Source organism: Sminthopsis crassicaudata, chromosome 3 (assembly GCF_048593235.1).
Source record: "Sminthopsis crassicaudata isolate SCR6 chromosome 3, ASM4859323v1, whole genome shotgun sequence".
In the NCBI taxonomy this organism is placed as follows: domain Eukaryota; kingdom Metazoa; phylum Chordata; class Mammalia; order Dasyuromorphia; family Dasyuridae; genus Sminthopsis; species Sminthopsis crassicaudata.
Window position 1 is genome coordinate 215,230,562 of NC_133619.1, and position 18,849 is coordinate 215,249,410.

At 34.8% G+C, this 18,849-nt stretch overlaps 1 protein-coding gene across 2 annotated transcripts in view; it reads right to left on the minus strand.

The window, feature by feature from the left end:
* The window catches only part of CA5B (carbonic anhydrase 5B), a 53,370-nt gene that overhangs the window by 32,698 nt on the left and 1,823 nt on the right, over positions 1-18,849 (minus strand). The window contains exon 1 of one of the 2 annotated variants that reach the window (XM_074299923.1): positions 8,388-8,404. The exons of the other annotated variant lie outside the window; for it this stretch is intronic. The gene's annotated coding sequence lies outside the window, so the exon portion shown is untranslated. Of the gene's footprint in view, positions 1-8,387; positions 8,405-18,849 lie in introns of those variants that run through there. 2 annotated transcript variants of the gene reach the window in all.

Here is an 18,849-nt window from a genome sequence, read left to right on the forward strand (position 1 = left end):
AGCCTCTGTCACATAAAAGAAAATATTGTTTATATTACAGCTAGTCAAATAAGTTTTCTTCTTATTTTTCTTTTATAAATCCTAAATACTCCATTAATTACTAAGTGTGATATTTAAAAATAGACCAAGAACTAAAATGTCCTCTTTGAAATTTAAGTGGGCAAAATATTCTTGAAATGTTTTTCAAGTATCATCCCTTTTTAAAAAATTAATTGTCTCTCCTGAAATATTTTTATAAAAACCAATTGTAAATATCACTCTTGATCAATTTCAGGATTTTTAAAATGGAAAAATGAAATCCAAATAGATCAATCATGTTAACCTATAATTTATCTGAGGAAAAAAATCATTTTTAGTCCAGATTGTTTTTCTACGAAATAAAAATACTGCATCTTAAACAGCTGTTATGTTATAACATAAAACATAAAGTTAATATACATCCTTTATCACTCAAGATAGCTACAAACCAATTTTCTTCAAAAAGAAAAAAGTTTTTGAAATGCTACAAAATGTGTTATGATTATGTCTCCAGCTCTGACCTTTCACTCTGACTTCAAATATGTTTCCTCATTGCCCACAGGCAATGCCTGAAATGGACCTAAAAGGACTTTAGGCAAACACATTTCCATGTGTTCCATATTCCTTATCTCTAAAATGGAAATAATGATATCTTACTGAGTTATTACTAAAACATGAGAAGGATCTATGATTTAGTACTAATATGGAAATTCTCTTCAGGAAAATAGAAGCAAACATATTCCAATCAATCTCTGATTTAGCAGATTAAGTTCTAAAGCTTTCTTGAGGCAAAGAGATTAGATGACTTGCCTAGGGCCACACAGCTAATAGGTATCAAAAACAAAACTTGAATTAAGTTTTCTGGGTTCTATTCACTACTCAGTGTTTCCTTAGTGATGACATTAGAAGCAAATGAGTTTGAACATGTGAAAGAAGTTCTAGTGCTGGCAAAGTTCTCATGCTGATAACGGTTTTATGGTGTCCTCTCCCCTTCCTTTTCTTCCTTAACAAATACCAAATATTCTAATGCCAAACTGTGAAATCCTAAGGAAAGCAGGAGCTGATGAGTTACAAATATCTTAGTGTGACTTAGTTCCTCATATTCTTAGAAACCTAGATTTAGGTGTTTAATGTAAATTTTCTTAAAATGCCAAATAACCTGTCAATAATTCAGGAAGTAAAGTAAGCAAACCTTTCTGTTTAATAAAATGACCACTTTATAATAAATTATTGAAGGTGAAAAGGCAATGTGGTTCAAAAATCTTCTTGGAAGCAAGAAGACATCAGTTCTGGTCCTCCCTCTAACACATATCAGTCATATGACAAATGACTAGTCAGCAACCTTTCAGTGCACTCAGAGGTAATTCTCTAAAACTAGAAATTGCAAAACTGATTTGCATAGATGGAAGGAGTTTCCTTACTAGGAATTTTCTACACAAATGAAAGCCTATTCTGTACCAAACAGGGAAGAAAAAAACCTGACTTCCTTTAATGCCCAACATTACTTGGGGGTCAGTTTATGGGTATACGTGCCCGGAGTGGCTTAAACTCTCTTATAGGTTGTTTTTTAAAGTATCAGTATTGAAACCTGCTTTGAATTCATTTAAAATTTTAAAATAAATATATAGGTCATAGGACTTCACTAGTCCTAGAAGACATGTTAGTAACCATATGGTCCAATCACTATTATTTTAAGAAACCTAGAAATTTACCCAAGGATCAGATAGTGAGTTAATGGAAAAACTTGTGGAGAAAATATGATGCGATTTCTGGAAAACTGAAACTTTAGTTTTGCTAGTAGCTTACTGAATGATTTTTAATTTTATGAGCCTTAGTTTACTCATTTGTAAAATGAAGTAGCAACATGTAATGTTCTCCTTGGTTTTCTGGAGGTCTTGGGAGCAGCCTTCCTTTCAGCAGAGTAATCACATGAGAATAGCCAGGTATTAAAGTCCAAATTCTTTATTGTCTCCTTCACAATCTAATTTCCTTGCCTGGGGCCCAGCTAGCTTTCTTGAAGCCTTTCAGACAGGCCTTGGTCTCAGTGGGGGGAACAAGTGGACAGGCCAGTCACCACGAGAATGAATGTCTCTGAGTCCAGCCACCACAAAGGTGGATGATGGAATGAATTTGTCTCTCAGTCCCTCTCTGGTTGAGTTTGTCCCAGGTTATATGCTCTAATATAATTGGATCTGATATAATTATACTGATCTAATATAATTATACTGAATATAAACCAATCATTATATCACTAGGGAACCATTATTTGTGATAAGATTAAATCAATCATACTGAACTAGAGAACTATTAATCACCATGCTAAACTAGATAACCATTGTCTCATCAATTCTACTGAATTAGCACCTTGTAAGAATCCTTGCTTCAAGTACACAATTCTAGCCCATAAAATCTTTTGTTTTGGAACATAGGTAGTCATGACTTCTCAGGAAGTGAGAACCCCAAAAAGGAGGTGATTGTGCCTTCCCTGACTTCTCAGAAAAAGGGGTGAAAATACCAAAAAAGGAGGTGATCACACCCTCCTTAACGTTTCAGGAAGGAAGATGAAAGCACCAAAGAAAACAGGGAATCAAATTAGATTAGTGGGTTTCTGAAGGGTCTCACTTGAAACAGGTATATATCAATCTGTCAACATGGGAGGTATCATACAAGCACATAGTAACACAGGCTAGTAGTGATGTAACAAACAACATGAATCAACATGAGGAATTATACATATCCATAAGTCCTAGAAATAGTCCAAAACCAATCTAGTGTCCAGTACTTCATGTGTCAGGAATCCAATGATTCCTGCAAGTTTTGAACGCCTGCAATAGTCTCATCTTGTATTAGGGAATCCAATGATTCCAGCAGATTTTAAAGTCCTGCAACAGTCTTATCAACAATTTTTCATCTTAGGAAATCCAATGATTCCTGCTGGTTTTAAAGTTCTGCAACAGTCTTAACAATTTTTCATCTCAGGAAATCCAATGATTCCTGTAGGTTTTGAAGTTCTGCAATAGTCTCATCAGCCATGTTCTTTCAGTATCAGTTATTTTTTAAGTCTTTTCCTTTGTTTCAAGGTTTTTTCTCTTTTTTTCTGTCTCTCTCTCTGATGGACAAGGCGAATAGGGCTTGTTGGCACCCATCTGATTCTTTCTCCATCTATAGAGATACAAGCAAACCCCCAAGCAGTTAACCCATCTGGTCGCTTCCATTCACCACTTTCTGGATCTCTCCACATCACCTGGAGATTATATTGGAGCTGCTCTCACTGGACACTGTTCTTCTGTCGGGTTAAAAACCCTGTATTCTCCCCAATCGTAATCCCTTTCTTCCATCTGATTGCTTTTCGGCTGATTGATCATATCAGGGTATTGAACTTCTAAATAAAGACTCTCTGGAACATTAATACATTGTTGGTGGAGTTGTAAACTGGAGAGCAATTTGAATAGTCCAAAGGCTATCAAAGTGTGCATACCCTTTGATACAGCAGTGTCTGGATCTGAAGCAGAAGGAAACTGTTTTCTTTATTAAGCTGTGGTCCCTGTAAAATCACTCTGAGATTGTATCCCCTTAGATCAGGATCTCCCAGGCTCCAGGGATTCCAGACAGAGCCTAAACCTTTCAGGATAAGAGAATCAACTCCCATAGAAATTCTAAATTCTCATTCAATTGAGGAATCCTTATCTCATCTGTCCCAGTCCTGACCTGGTCTGATCTGCTCAGGCTCTCCCAATCCCACCCAAGATACCCAATATAATAGCCTCCCTCAACCAAGGTCTTTACAGATGGGCCTAAATATCTTGAGATCTCTGCATTCTCAGCTGCCAGAATCCTTCTGCCAACTGAGAAAGCATTCTCAGTGCCAAAAGTCCATTTCCCACCAGAAACTGGTTTCTATCCAACAATAAACTTTCATTTTGCAACTAATAATTCAGGAATGAGTGAATTATTTCACTCTACACCTGCAGCCCATTTAAAGGGGATTCTTAACAACTCTCTTATTGCCACTAACCTCTTGACCACCAGGAATTGAGACCACTCAGACTGCATCAGATTTGTATCCTAAAGAGATCATAAAAAAGGGAAAAGGACTCTCATGTGCAAAAATGTTTCTAGCAGCCCTTTTTGTAGTGGCAAGCAACTGGAAAGTGATGGGATGTCCTTCAGTTGAGAATTACCTGAACAAGTTATGGCATATGAATGTAATGGAATATTCTTGTTCTATAAGAAATGATCAACAAGCTGATTTCTGAAAAGCTGGAAAGACTTACATGAATTGATGCTAAGTGTAGTGAGTAGAACCAAGAGAACATTGTACACAGCAACAAGATCGTGTAATAATCAACTGTGATAGACTAGTTTCTTTTCAATAAGCAGATGACTCAGGACAATACCAATAGAATTGTGATGGAGAGAGCCATCTGCATCGAGAGAGAGGACAATGGGAACTGAATGTAGATCATAATACAGTATTTTCACCTTTGTTGTTGCTGTTTGCTTACTGTCTTTTTCCCTCTCATTTTTTTCCTTTTTGATCTGATTTTTTTTGTGCAGCATGATAAATGTGGAAATATGTTTAGAAGAATTGCACATGTTTAACCTATATTGGATCACTTGCTGCCTGGGGAAGGAGGAAGAAAAATATGGAACACAAGGTTTTTTGCAAGGATGAATGTTGAAAACTATCTTTGCACTATTCTGAAAAATAAAAAGCTATTAATAAAAAATTAGCTTCTTAACGTAAAAATCATTTTTAAAAAGAGAATTTGAGATTTTTAATATATGTTTTTAATATAAATAGATTTTTACTGTTTGATTTTTTTAATGTGTAGAAATGTAGATTTCTATTACAAAGGTTTGACATAGGAAATCAATACTTTATCTGTACTAATCTACACTCTAATGCAAATGCTACATTTTCTTCCATATTCATATTCTTGCTTAAGATCACAAAGCAAGATAATCCATTGGAATTTTGCAAGTTTCAAACTGTAGTTCAGTTTGGCATGTTATTGCATAATTTAACATTACTGTTTAGCAATCATAAAAAAAAAAAAAAGTTAGTACTTGTAGTTCACTAGAAAACCTAAACAAGAGTTTCAAAACCATGAATGATTTGGGAAACATTTTGATAAAGCTATAAAAGAATTTGACATTTCCTAATAGTAGTACCAAGATTGAATCTTCAATTATTATTTGTGGTGTGCATGCAAACCTTCCATTTCACTGGAATTAAGATCAACAAAGAAAAGTTCCTTCAATTTCATTCCTTCATATCTTGAAGCAATTTAATATCTACATATATAATCTCTTCTCTTTCCCTTCCATTTTAGAAAATGTATCCTTCTTCACTGACAGTTGATACTGTCTTTACAAATCTAATCGTTCCTACTTTCCCCAAGAAACTATCCTCAAATTATCCCCAATCTCTCTCATTAATCTTTGGTCTCTCCTCATACACTTGCTTCTTCCCATTTGTTTACAAATAGGTGAAAACTTCCCAAACACTTTACAATCTTTGATTCTAGCTCTCTCCTATTCATTAATAGAAATGAAAACTAGCCAGCACAATCAAAAAGCCTTTCACATCTTTATAAGAATGTGCATCAAGGATATATTTAACGAAAATCTGAAAAATAAAAGGAAGAGGCAAGTTTGCATAAGCAATATTCTGCAGCAGACCAGTACATAGCTGTCTGAAAAGTTCTTTCAACAACAAAGAAGATATTGTTTTGATTTTTGTTAATTTCCAGAGGAAAAAAAAGGTTTGCTTCCTAAAAACCAAACCAAATTAGTTTTAAAGGCTCTCTTCCAACAAAACATTTCATGCACATATTAATCTTACAGAAGATTCCTTGACAAAGGCAACCAGAGAGACTTCCAACAAGATCCAGAGTAAAAGGGTGCTTCTAAGCCCAGCCTCTCACCACCTCAAAAAGAATATAACAAAATAATAAAATACTACACAAGAAGCAGAAGGAAACAAATCACCACAAAGTAATTATTTCAAAACAATTTCTACTGGTTGGACCCACTCCATACCCAACCTACAGCTCTGACAGAATTTACCACTCAACAATGTTCTGGCTAGAGGCCACTACCACCAGATTTCACAAGTTGAAGCCTGTGAATTTAATTAGTTCTGATATTGCTGAAGGGAGGAAACAGCTGACTATGAATAAAGACACAGACATGTTAAGTTCTTCTACAAAAGTTCTCCTATATTGCCAGACTAGATTGACATGTTCATTAAATTTTGCTGAACTGATATTTTTCTCATTCCTTTTTTATTTGTCATTATGGGAATAGCTGGCTGAGTACAGGAGAAGGAAGGAATGTATTTCAAAATGAATGTCACATTAAAAACAAGATATTTATAAAAATTAAAACTACAAAAAAAAAGTTTTTAATAGGATGGTCAAGTCAAAGGTAGTATGTAATCTCATTTTTGTAGATTCTTCTCTAAGACTTCCCTTGGCAACAAATCAAAAGGTCACATTATCTTTTAACAGGATGAGTTCACAGAATTTGATTGACCCCAATTGTATAATCATGTAAGAAAGAGTAGACAGTCATGGAAGTGTGTTTGTTGGAATGGAAATGGGGGGGTGGGGAGGGGAGAACCAGCAGAGAATCTGACAAAACAGGGAAAACGAGCAAGCAATCTAAAAGAGGCACAAATACATGTAGATAGAAATCAGAGCTTTGACATAGAAAACCAATATGATAAGAACATAGAGAAATTAAAATAACCAATGGAGAAATTCTCCAAATTCTAAAATCTCTAGACCACATGAAAATAAGGAGGAAATATTTGAGATTTTTGTTTAAAAAAAAAAACATTCAGAAGAAAAATGGATGAAACAAAATAAAAAGAAAACAAAATTGGGAAAAAAAATTTAAGGAAGTCCAAGAAAGTTTATCCAAGAAAACAGTTTGTTAGTTCACAAGTTTATATTCTAACAGAAGAGGCATTAAGTATTTTCCTCTCCTAAGGCAATTGGGGTTAAGTGACTTGCCCAGGGTCACACAAGCAGGAAAGTGTTAAATGTCTGAGCAACTCCAGGTCATCCTGACTTCAGGGCTTGTGGTCTATCCACTGCACCACCTAGCTGCCCCCATCAAGTACATTCATAAGAAAAGAATAAATATAATAGGAAGAATAAATGAATGAATAAAACATTTACTAAACACTATGTGCAAAGCATTATAATGCTATGTACATAGAAAAATAAGACAGCACCTACTCTCAAGGAGCTCACATTTTAACAATGGAGATATCATATGTGAAAGTTTTGGGCTGCAAACTAGACCTTGACTTTCTCATAGGAGATTTTGGAAGACCTGTGTTATGGGCCAGAACTCTTGTATTTAAAACAAGGATTCTTACAAGGTGTTAATTCAGTGGAACTGATGAGACAACGGTTATCTAGTTTAGCATGTTGATTAATAGTTCTCTAAGTTCAGTATGATTGATTTAATCTTACAACAAATAATGGTTAACTCGTGATATAATGATTGGTTTATACTCAAAATAGAGCATATAAAGCTTTGACAGACTCAGCCAGAGTCAGAGACAGAGACAGACTCAGAAGGGCTCAGAGAAAGCACTCTTAGAAGGGCCAGACACAGACTCAGAAGAGACAAAGAGGCAGATTCATTCTCACAGCATCATGGTGGCTGGCCTCCTGCACTTCCCCCAATGAGACCAAGGCTGGTCTGAAAGGCTCTCCAGAAAGCTAGCCTGGGCCCCAAGTAAGGAAACTAGATTGTGAAGGTGATAATAAAGGATTTGGATTTTAACACCTGGCTATTCTTGTGGTGATTAATCTACTGAAAGGAAGGTTGCTCCCAAGACCTCCTGAAAACCAAACAGTAATGCTATAGGCCTGCAGGAGTGAAATTTATAATTACACTAGCAAGTGGGCTAATTTGTAGGCTGGGCAAAACTATTGTAATCAAATCCCACTTTATATGAGGGTCAAAAAAAATAAAGAAAAAATAAGGGAATGTGTAAAACAGTGAATTAAATCAACATTTTTTGGAAAGGGACAATTCAAATTAATGTTATTCAAAGTAGAGAAGTGAAACCGTTTGGGGATGGTTTTGGAGAATACTACACAAAAGATCTAGGATGGGCATAGAGACAATGAGATTAAGGGAAGAAAGAGTTTCAATTAATTTGTTAAATTTGGGATTGGGTAATTAGTTCAAATTCAATTTGGGATTGGGCAATGAGAAAGAGATGAGGAAAAGGAGGGAGAAATGGATCAGATTAGAATATGTAAAATAAAACATAGGGAACTTAATGCTGATTTGGAGCAGCTTAAGCGTTTAAGTGTTAGGTTAGGCCAGGAGTTAAGAACCTTACTGAGTTCAAATCTACCCTCAGATGTGTATTCTCTATATGACCTTAGGAAAGTCACTTAATTCTGTCTGTCTCAGCTATTCATCTGAAAAATGGAGCTGCAGAAGGAAATGACAAGTCACTTCAGTATCTTTGCCAAGAAAATTCCAAATGGGATCATAAACAGTCAGATAGGATTAAACAACAATAAAAATGTTTACTTAATGGAGTTTAAAAAAAAAAAAAAGGTAAATAACAGTGAAAGAAAATATAAATTTAACAATTTATTATAAACATACATGTTAATGAATGAATAAATGAATCAACCAATAATTATTAAATGATAAACATTATGCAAGATACCGAAGATAAAAGTTAAAGCAGTTCCTAACCTCAAGAAGCTTGCTGTGTTCAAGATATGTACCATATTCATACAAAATGATTCTGGGAGGGGAATCATGAAGAAATGCCACCTGAACTTATTCCTGAAGGGAGCTAATAGCTCTAAGATATGAAAGTGAAGACAGACAGCATACATTCTAGTTAACTCTAACATCTTCTGTGCAAAGATAGATGGAAATGAGAGAGACAATTTTATATATGGGGAAAAGCAAGTAGTCCGGTTTGAAGAGTTAAAACAATATAGAAAGATAAAGCCATTTTAATGCCCCAAAAGATGAGTTTATAGTTTATCTTAGAAAAAGAGAATGTCATGATTAAGACCTTCATTTAGAATATAAGATTGGATACAGGGTGATCATGCCTAGAATTCTCTTCCTTCTTTTCTGGATTCCTGGTTTCCTTCAAATCTCAGCTAAAATCTTTCTTCAAGAGGTTTTTTGGGATTCTCCTTAATGTGAGAGCCTTCTCTTTGAGATTGCCTCCAATTTATCCTATATTTGTCTTATTTGCATGCTGTCTACTTTAATAGATTCTGAGCTGCTTGACTGCAAAGATTATTTCCACTTTTCTTTGTCTTTTAATCTAGGTAAGTGCCTAAGCTATCCTGGTTGTGCTATGAGTAGAGAGAAGAGAGTAAATCTAAGAAATGTTGAAGAGGGAGAATTAAGAAGACTTGGTAACTAAAAATAGGGGTATAGAAGAGTGAGCATTCAAGATGATTTTTAGATTGTGAACCTGAGTGAGTGGAAAAATGCCTACAGAAGAGGGATGGATTCAGGGGGAAAGAGAATGAATTATTTTTGAATTTAAAGAGTTTGAGATATCTTAGAGGCATCTAGGTAGAGATTTCAATCAGGCGGGCAGTTGGAAATATAAGATTGGAGCTTGAGAGAAATGAAGGCTATATATGTACATTTTGGGGGTCATCAGTGCAGAGATGATAGGTGAATCCATAGGAACTAATGAAATCCTCAAAACTGTTTATATAAAGAGAAAAGGAGATGTGCTGAGACAAGTCTTTTGGTATAACCCATGTATGGTAGATAAGACATAAATGATAAGCAGAAGGCAAGAAGAAAAATCAGTGTCATGAAAACCCAGGAGAGGGATTGTCAAGAATATTAAATGTTCCAGAGAAGTCAAGAAGGATGATAAGGACTGAGAAATTACCATTGGATTTGACATAAATCATTTGGTCACCTTAAAGAGAAGAGTTTCATTTGATTTATGGTACTGAAAATCAGATTACAAAGGGATGAGAAGTGAAAGGTAGATGAGAAAGAAGTGAACTTCTCTGTTGAGAGAAAAAGAAGGGTGGTATAAGGGGTTTGAGAAGAGAAATTGGGAAAATTGTTGTGGGGCATGTGATAGAGTCAATCAGGAATATTTAAAAAACTGCTTTGAAGAGTGAAGATCCAGTTGAGAAAAGATAACAAAAAAAATTTAATGAATCATGTCAGAATGCTTATTCAGCTTCCTCAGTGATCCCTGATATTTTTAAGTGGTGTTGCCTCCAACATGTATTTTCTTTGTATACACTGGATAAAGCCACTCTTCTTAACTTTAGCTTCTTAAAAGCCATTTATTCTTTTTTTTTTTTTTTCATATAGCACATTGGGCAATAAGGGTTTAGGAGTCCAAACGTGGTTTTGTTGTTATCGATGAAAATTGACTCCTACAGAAATGCTGACATATCTGTTCCACTTTCTATCTGTTTATTGTTCTCCTGCCAGTTTCATTTATTGATACACCTGGGATAAAAAAGCTTAGTTAAATCTCAAGCTAGTATTTCTATTGATCTGTTTTTATCTCCACTATTTTTCATTGTTTTATGAAAGAATATTGCTCCTAGTTTTCCCCCATCCTCCCTGAAGTATATAACAATGATATCAATAGCAAAAAGCATCAATAAAAAATTTTAAATATATAGTTTAGAGATACTGAAAATCTTAATTTTGCAAACAAATTATGGAAGCAAAATAGATAAGTGTTAAATTACACAAATCAGATAGAATTGACATCAATTTCTAAAGTCTGTAAATACACAAGAAACAATGGGAAAACCCCCCAAATGATAACTTGTGTCTACCAACTAAAACCAAAGGAAAGAAAAGACAATGACAGATAGAATGACATGAAAAGGAGAAAAAAACACTTCATGCTTCAAGAACATCTGTTCCAAAAGATTACATCAACTGCTTTGTCTTCAGGTTTTCCTATCATTGATTAATTCAACTTGATCACTCTAATGCGAAGAAAAATGTTTTCCTCTGCTCAAAAAGCTCAATTGTGTGCATCCAAATCTTACACAAGAAGACATATTCATTATATCAGAAGCTTTGCAGGGCAGAACATAAGGCATAAACTTAATGACTACAATTGTTTCTTTTATGAAAACACCAGAATGCACTTCCTGGAATTTGAATTATTCCAACAAGCACAAGATCACACAAAACACTGAAAAAGAGTAAGACTAAACGCAATAGAATGGCAAATAGAGAGGAACAAGCAAGAAAAGGAATCGATGTGTCGAAAGGGAAAAAGTGGAAGGTTACTCTGCACTTTCACTTATTCCACTAGAAAACGAATCCTGTTTAGCAACCTTTGATCTAGCTTTAAATATAAAGAAGATAATGCATTGTGCAGGGAGAGTTCCATTGACACAAATACAATAGAATTGACATCAATCTCTAAAGTCTGTAAATGCACAAGAAATAATGGGAAAACCCCAAATGATAACTTGTGTCTACCAAGTAAAACCAAAGAAAAGAAAAGACAATGACAGATATAATGACATGAAAATGAGAAAAACCCACTTCATGTTTCAGGAATATCTGTCCTGAAAGTTTGCATCAAACTGCTATGTATTCAGGTTTTCCTATCATTGCTGAATTCAACTCACTCATTCTTGTGCAAGAAAAAAAGCTGAAAAAGCGCAATTGTGTGTGCATCCAAATCATACCTAGCATGGCATATTCATTACATTGGAAGATTTGCAGGATGGAACCGAATGCCTAAAATGTAATGACTACAATCCTTTCTTTTTACAAAAACAGCAGAATGCATTTCCTGGAATTTGAATTATTCAAACAAAAACAAGATCTAACCAAACACATTGTAAAAGAGTAAGACTAAACTTAAAAGAATGGCAAACAGTGAGGAAAAAGCAAGAAAAGGAATTGATGTGTCAAAAAGGAAAAAAGTGGAAGGTTACTCACACCTTCACTTATTCTACTAGAAATGAGTCCTGCTTAGCAACGAATCCTATTTAGCAACTTTTGATCTATCTTTAAATATAAAGAAGATAATGCAGTGTGCAGGGAGAGTTCCACTGACGCAAACAGGATAGAATTGACATCCATATCTAATATCCATAAATGCACAAGAAACAATGGGGAAACCACCAATTTATTACTTGTATCTACCAAGTTAAACCAAAGGAAAGCAAAGACAATGATGGATGTAATAACATGAAAATGAGAAAAATCACTTCATGCTTCAGGAACATTTATCCAGAAAGTTTGCATCAACTGCTCTGTATTCAGGTTTTCTTATCATTGTGGAATTCAATTCAATCATTCTTATGCAAGGAAAAATGCTTTCTTATGCTCCAAAAGCTCAATTGTGTGTGCATGCACATCTTATATAAGACAGCTTATTCATTACATTGCAATCATTACAGGACAGGAAGGAAGGCCTAAAATTTAATGACCACAATCCATTCTTTTATTAAAAAAAAAAAAAAAAAAAAAAAACAGAATGAATTTCTTGGAATTTGAGTTATTCAAACGAAAACAAGATCACACCAAACCTTGAAAAAGAGTACGATTAAACTCAATAGAATGGCAAATAGAGAGGAACATGCTCAGAAAGGGAAGAACTGCAAGATTACTATGCAACTTCATTGATTCCACTGGAAACGGGTCCTATTGAACAACTTTTGATCTAGCTTTAAATATAAAGGACATAATCTATTGAGCAGGGAGCATTAAATTACACAAATCAGATAGAATTGATATCAATCTCTAAAGTCCGTAAATACACAGGAAACAATGGGAAAACCCCCAAATAATAACTTGTGTCTACTAAGTAAAACCAAACTAAAGCAAAGACAATGATAGATAGAATGACATAAAAAGGAGAAAAACCACTTCATGCTTCAAGTACATCTGTCCAGAAAGATTGCATCAACTGCTTTGTCTTCAGGTTTTCGTATCATTGATTAATTCAACTTGATCAATTTTTACAGCTAAATTCTAAAATGCAAAAATAAGCATTTTTAAATTTACAGCTAAATTCTAAAATGCAAAAATAAGCATTTTAAAATTTGCCTTCAATAACAATTTAGTGAAATAAGGCTGCAAATGATTATACTTTTACATAGTGGATATGCTGTTTAAAAATTGTTAATCAGTTTTTATATAAATAACCATATTTTCATTATATTATGTTATATTATCATCTTGGAAATGCTTCATCTTCATTTATGTCTACTCTTTCATTGGCAGAATCTATGTCCTTAACAGGGACAAATGAATTGAAAATGTGAAGCACATTGCAAATCTCAAAATGCTGTCTATTAACATTCTTTGCCCTGTGAACATATAACAAAGATTATCTTCAAAAATATTCTTTTGATGTTGGAGGGGATGTGGGCATTGTTGATGGAATTATGAATACATCCAGTCATTCTGGAGAGCAATTTGGAACTATGCTCAAAAAGTTATCAAACTGTGCATACCTTTTGACCCAGCAGTGTTACTATTGGACTTATATCCCAAAGAGATTTTAAAGAAGGGAAAGAGACCTATATTTGCAAGAATGCTTGTGGCAGCCCTTTTTGTAGTGGCTAGACACTGGAAACAGAGTAGATGCCCATCAATGGGAGAATGGCTGAATAAATTGTGGTATATGAATATTATGGAATATTATTGTTCTGTAAGAAATGACCAGCGGGATGATTTCAAAAAGCCCTGAAGAGACTTGTATGAACTGATGCTGAGTGAAATGAGCAGGACCAGGAGATCATTATATACTTCAACAACAATACTATATGATGATCAATTCTGATGGACCTGGCCTCTTCAACAATGAGATGAACCAAATAGAACCAGCTACACGCAGGGAAAGAACTCTGGGAGATGACTATGAACCACTACATAGAATTCCCAATCCCTCTACCTTTGTCCACCTACATTTTTTATTTCCTTCACAGACTAATGGTACACTATTTCAAAGTCCGATTCTTTTTGAACAGCAAAATAATTGTTTGGACATATATACTAATATTGTATTTAATATATACTTTAACATATTTAACATGTATTGGTAGAAGGTGGGGAGGAGGGGAAAAATTGGAATAAAAGGTTTAGCAATTGTCAATGCTATAAAATTACCCATGCATATAACTTGTAAATAAAAAGCTATAATAATTTTTAAAAAATATTCCTTTGTCCAAAATATATCACTTTTCACTTTTCTTTGATAAATAGCTCAATATAAGTAGTGCTGAAGAAGAAAATGATATATGAATTGTAAAGTGGTATAAAAATATAAGCTATTATTATTTTCTATAAATCATCCCAGAAATCCACAGGATAAACAAGAATATGAGGAAAATATAAAAGACTGACAATTTATTCTTAGTATCACAATTTAATAGAATCACTTGGTTGAAGATTTTCTTCTCCATATCATCTTATTGTCATCAGTTTGGGGACTCCAATACTCATGTTGGCCATTCCTCTAACATTCAAGCCACAAAATTTCTCAACCTCTTCAACTCCAATGACTTCTTTCTTTTATCTCACTTCAGCCACACACTGATTCTGCCATACCTTCAATCAGACCAGAAACTCACTTAAATTCCATTCTCCAATAACAACTTCATAGTCTTTCACTTCTTCCATACTTCTCACTTATACAAACCTGTTTTTACTCCCTATCAGTCCCTTAACCCCTCCTTATTCGTCTAGTCTTTATAGTTTAAAAACCATGATCTTCCCCTCTAATGATTCACTTACCATCACTTCAAAATTTCTCATCCCTGACCATTCTGTCTTGACTTACATTGGACAACCCCAATTCTTCTGCTCAAACTATTAGGCTGCTGAGAATGACTGGTCAGGCATGAAATTGAGCTGATTTCACCAATATTTCACTGGGTATTATCCTTAAATGGAAAATTTGGGAGGAACTTTCCAAGATCTCCCCCCCCTTCCCCATTCAGAGTGAGGGAGGGTTCCCAAGGTCAAAGAGTACCAAGGAGTGAATTTCAGAGTTTATTTGATTTTGAAGGAAGATGAGTTACTGAAGATAATGGACATCTGAATGGGAGATAATTGTAGTACAATAACATTCCTTTTCATTCACACACTATAATTTATTTATCTATCACTCAAATGATATGCACCCCTTTAGTTTCCAGGTTGGATTGTTTGGGGTGGGGTGCTATTAAATGCTATTAATTATTGCTATTAATATTTTTGCACATATAACCTTTTCCTCTCTCTTTGATCTTTTTGGATTATAGAACTGGTAGTAATATTTCTAGTCAAAGGATATGTATGCACAACTAAGTAACTTTTTAGGATATCTAGACCAATTCATAATTTCAGTCTCAGTAGCTGCCTCTGGAGTTCTCAGTGACTTGTAACACATTCTTCTAAAACCTGTCTCAAGGGAGGAAATCTCCAACAGCATCAGGCCCATCTTTTACCCTCCCAAACCTACTAGAATAGGAGAGGCTCTATATTCTGCCTAAACCTTTTTCAAACCTACCTACTTGTTGAAACCAACCCTGGCATCTGTATACTCCAACTTAGAACTCCATCCACATGTTGAGGTAGGTCTGAAACAAAGCAGCAGCCAATGTTTGCAGTATTTTATAGATTTTATTATATTACCTTTCCTTACTTTTGGGCTTCCCTAGTTCTGCTGAGGGAACAACCATTGTTCTAGTCATCCATCTTGATACAATCTTAACTCCTCAGTCTCCTTCACTATACATATCCAATCAGTTACTAAATATAGTGTTACAGTTTCTATCCTTACAAATCTCATATATTCTCCCTACTCACATAACCCTCATAACTTCTAGCCTGACTTACTGAAATAGCCTCCTATGAATACTTTACAAATATTATTATCTTACTGGATACTTACAATCACTGTGTAAGATAGATGCTATTATTATCCATTTTACATTTTATTGAGAAAGTAAAAGTTAAGTGACTTTTTGTTGTTCATTTGTTTCAGTTAAATCCAACTTTTTGTGATCCTATGTGGCTTAGAAGTTTGCTATTTTCTTTTTCTGTTGATTTTACAGGTAGAAGCAAATAGGTCAAAATGACTTATTCGGGTCAATCAGGTGGGAATATCTGAGGTCAAATTTGAATTCAGCTCTTTTTGAGTCCAGGCTCGTTGCTCCATCCACTGTACCATCTAGTTGTGTCTAACAGTAGTATGTTTATAAACAAGTAAATATATACTTATAAGATGTGTTTTTAAAAATGAATCAGAGCTCTGGAGATCACTGATCTACCTTCTTCATTTTAAGATGAGGAAAACTAAAACCTGAAAGAGGTTAAACAGAAGAATTGGAAAAAAAAATTAAAAATTAAAAAAATATATATATGTATGTGTGTATATATGTATGTATAGTATTTGAATTGAAAAGTGATTTCCTCACAATAGCTCTTTGTGTTTGGCAGCCAAAATGTTATTATTCCCTTTTGCATAAGGAAATGGACACACAAAAACCTGGCTAGGATGATAAAACTATTAAATGTCAAATTTAGGACTTGACCCAGATCTTTTGACTCTAAAACTAGTTTGTGTTATTCTTTCCACTAAATCATAAAAGCATTTAATTGTTTTGAATTTAATCTAATCTAACTCCTTCCCAGATGCCTGAAGTAACTCTATGATATTGCTGACAAATGCTTTATGAGGTTTAGGTTTTGGGGTTCCATTCTGTTAGGGAACCAAATGATGAGGTCTAGATTTAGGGAACCAAATGAGATTAGGGTTCCAGATAGTCAGGAAGTTAAATGATAAGGTCTAATGGCAGGTTCAGAGTTCAGGAAACCAAATGGAGAGGTTTGGCTTCTCTATACCCCCTTGGGATGTGGCGCAAGAGTAGGGATTTTGGGGAACCCCCTTTCTGGAGGTGTAGAGATTCTTTGTAAAGGAATTTACAAACCCAAAAACCTAGATTGATAAAAGAGGCTTATTATAGGCATTGGGAAATAAACTTTCTAGTAGAGAAGTCCTGACAGAGAGGCATAAAGTCTCATTAGGGAAATAGGTGAGGATAAATAGAGGGTAGCACTGGAAGAGAATATTATTCCAGCAGGCAGAGGTTTCCTTGGCATAGCATGGCATGGAATATTAGAACCTCTGCAAAGAAGTGAGTTCCAAGTTGCAGTTTTTATAAGGAAATCTAAGACAGAAGTTTCAATTGAATGAGATTTCCTCAATGCTGTCACTGCCCCCAGGGCTAAATGAGACCACTTATGGGGAGTGGTTGAGCCAACAATAAGGGTAGAAAATCTTGGAACTGAATGCTTTAGTCCCATCAAGATAACAGAATGAAGCTGTTTATCTTGTTTCCCTTGGGCAGGGTCCCACAGACACAGGGTTCAAGGAGAATCTCTCCTTCAAGAAGTTTTAGAAAGTTTTAGGGTCCCTTCATGCTCATCTATTCTCTTCTTAAATATTTCCAATGACAGGGAACTCATACCAACTACCTCCTGACACCCTTCATTCTATTTTCAGGCAATTCTGGTTGTTAGGAAGTTTCTAAGCCAAAATATGTTCTCCTATTTGGTCTCCTTGCCTCAGTCACTCCATTTCTGATCCATCCTCCACAGTGCTGCCAAAATTATTTTCCTAATTTAGTTTTAAACATGTAACTCCCCTTTGATTTTCTTCAAACCATTTTGTCATTCATTTTTCCCTTTTTACATTGTCTCTCCTCATAAGTCCCGAGAAACCTTTGATAAAGTGTTTGTCTTTGGTCTAAAAGAGATGGCCAAATGACCATTCTTTTAATAACCTGTACTCTTGTTAATAAAATGATTAAATTGCCCCTCCCCCAAAAATCATGTTACTCCTTTGGTCAGTAAATTTCAGTGACTTCCTATTAACTCTAAAAACAGTATCTTATCTTTCTAAACTTTTATAACCTCTATCCTTTCATCCTATTTTTGCCTTTGGAACCATATAGAATAAATATAATTTTTCTTTTAGGAAATTATATCTGGGGCAGCTAGGTGGTGCAGTGGATAGAGCACCAGCCCTGAATTCAGGAGGACCAAAGTTCAAATCTGGTCTCAGACACTTAACACTTCCTAGCTGTGTGACCCTGGGCAAGTCACTTAACCCCAGCCTCAGGGGGGGAAAAAAAAAAGGAAATGATATTTTCTAATTTCACATCAACCAATGCTGGATGAGGAGTTAGCTACAGCACACTTCTGCCTTAAATAATAACTCCTTCACTATGAGCTGAAAGTTTGAGTCTTTTTTTTATAGGACTTGTAAACCAAAAATATGTCAGAGTCCCAGTCAATCAACAAGCATTTATTAAAATATAAAGTATTAGTGATACAATATAAATACAAGCCAAAACAAAAAACTCAAACTGGTCCCTGCCCTCAAGGAGCTTACATGCTAATAACAAAGACAAGATAGAAAAGCTGGGATAAGAACATAGGGAAGGAGATATCTGTTGGTACACAGTGGCTTTTTTAGGATGACTGAGCTGATCTGGACTCTGTCTAAATGGATGTGCTGAGAAGAGCTAAGAAATGGGGAAAGAGACCCATAGAGGTTGATCAAGAGGCAACTGAAGCATAGTAATACACTTTTCTGATTGTTTCTGTATTGGAGCTCTAGCCAAAAGGAAATACTGAAAATTTATTTTAGAAACTGTGGTAACATCTGAAGATGAAAATCTATTTCTCAGGGAAACAAGTGGGAATAGAAAAGAATAGTTTTCATTAGTCAAGCTATGTAATGTCATTATGTGACTCAGAATTACCCTTTCAGAGAATTGCAAAACAGACCTGTTTCCTTTT